Here is a 2,288-nt window from a genome sequence, read left to right as displayed (position 1 = left end):
TAGAGCCTGGCACTTTGAACTTGGACTTAAAGCCTCCAAATTGTAAGAATAAAGTCCTGTTTGTTAAGGCCATCCCATTTGTGGTATATTTCTTGTCAGAGCAGCACTAGGTAACCAGAACAATACCTTTCTTTAATAACAAACTCCCTTAGTCTACTAATCTCTCTTCTCTCCTTCTCCCTTCTTGGAATTTCCTTTATGCATTGTTTTGAAAATCGGGTCTCATGGTACCTTAGTTTTTTAGTGTGGCTGTAACAGAAATACCACACGTGAGTGGCTTCAGTGAACAGATACTTACTTTCTCAGTTTAGGAAGCTAAAAGTCCAAATTACAGGCTCCGGCTCTAAGAGAAGGCTCTCTCCATCCCTCTTTCTCTCTTTTCCACTCTTTAGATTCTTGCCTTTAAAACCTAGCCACCATGTTGTGAGGAAGCCCAGGCTACATGGAGAGGTCATGTGCAAGTGTTTCATTTGACAGCCTCAGACAAGTTCCCATGTGACAGCCAGCATCAGCTGCTGGAGATGTGAACAAATTGTCAGATGATTCCAGCCCTAGCCATCAAGTCTTCTGTCTGAGCAAAGACGGGCTATCCCTGTTTGTGCCCTGATTGAGTTCTTCAACCACAACAATTATGAAGAGATAGCGCATGACTATTGTTTGTTTCTTGGCAAACATAAATGAATTTTATCAGCTATTTCTAGTTGGACTATGCTGGTTTTACAACAGAGGTAAACTTTGAGTCCTTGCATGCCTGAAAGTGACTGGATTTTGCCCCCATTCTTAATCAGTTGTTTCACTGGGCATATAATTTCCATGAATCTTTAGTTTTCTTCACTCTGTTTCTTCTAACAGCCAGTGATCCCAAAGAGAAAACTGATACAGTATGATTGTTGTTCCATTGTAGGTTGCAAACTTTTCCTTCTTTTTAGAAGGTTTCAGGACCTTCTTTTTATGCCTAGTGTTCTGAAAGTTCACAGTGATCTATATTTCCATATCAATATCATCTGTAGCTCATACAGAACCCATACATAGACTAAAAGCAGTCATTCAAACAGAACAAAGAGATACTGTGTAGTTTAAAATAAAGAAAGGTGTAGATCAGGGTTCTATCTTTTTACCATACTTATTCAGTCTGTATGCTGAGCAAATAATCTGTGAAGCTGGACTGTATAAAGGAGAACATGGCATCAGGATTGGAAGAAGACTCTTTAACAACCTGTGATATGAAGATGACACAATCTTGCTCGCTAAAACTAAAAAAACTTGAAGCACATACTGATGAAGATCAGAGACTACAGTATTCAGTATGGATTACATCTCAATATAAAGAAGACAAACATCTTCACAACTGCACCAATAAGCAACATCATGATAAATGGAGAAAAGTTTGAAGTTGTCAAGGATTTCTTTTACTTGGATCCACAACAGTGCCCATGGACACAGCACTCAAGAAATCAAATGAGAGCTTGCAAAGTTCCGGTAAGATGGCGTAGTAGGCAGAAAGACTGCACAGACCCTCTTCAACAAAGAAAAGGGAAACCAATTAACACAGACACAGAAGAGAATCCTGGACCCCTGAGCCTTGACGGGAACAATATAGAAGTGGACTAAACTCCACCTAGGAGAAGAATTTCCATGAAAATACCAAAAAAGGAGACATATGGAGCTGTGGTCTGGCAGCGATCCTGAGCAATCCTGATGGCACAGACAGCTTGGAGAGTGCCGAGTGGTGATAGGACCTAAGTATTAACCTAAAAATCAGCCCTGCTAGCCAGGGACTGCATGGAAGATTGCTCTGGTGGCTGGGGAATAAATGGAGAAGGCGAAGAGAAAGGCAGGCAGAGCTGTGGTCTTTTGCCTGTCCAGAGGGTGCTGCCATTTTGAATATTTACAACTGGCTTGAGTATTCTGGATAATTAAAGAGACAGTGCTCTCCCAGATTTCAGGGGCTTAAGAACAGGTTCTGCTTGCCAGCAACCCCAACCTCTGAACCTGCACAACTGAAAAGGCCAACGATAAAAAACCACCAAGAAGAGCCTGAATCACCTGTGACTGCTCTTCACAAACAGTTAAGAGAGATCTAAATACAACAATGCCACAATGCCTCGGAGACAACAGACCATCACAGTCCACACAAAGCAGCAGGATAAAATGGTAGAAACAAGGGAGCAGAATACAGACCCAGAACACATCCCTGAGGAAAAAGCAGCATTGGAACTCTCTGTTAAGGAATTCAAAAGAATTCTATTTAGGTATCTTCAAAGGATAGAGAGATAGACCAAAGAAAA

General features: G+C 41.3%; 1 protein-coding gene across 1 annotated transcript in view; it reads left to right on the top strand.

Moving 5' to 3' along the window:
* The window catches only part of ZRANB3 (zinc finger RANBP2-type containing 3), a 185,761-nt gene that overhangs the window by 115,750 nt on the left and 67,723 nt on the right, over positions 1-2,288 (top strand). The gene's annotated exons all lie outside the window — the stretch shown is intronic.

Source organism: Orycteropus afer, unplaced genomic scaffold, assembly GCF_000298275.1.
Source record: "Orycteropus afer afer isolate SDZICR_OR568_19922 unplaced genomic scaffold, OryAfe1.0 scaffold00826, whole genome shotgun sequence".
Lineage (NCBI taxonomy): Eukaryota > Metazoa > Chordata > Mammalia > Tubulidentata > Orycteropodidae > Orycteropus > Orycteropus afer.
The sequence above is the reverse complement of the archived record's forward strand: the minus strand, read 5'-3'. Positions and strand labels throughout refer to the sequence as shown.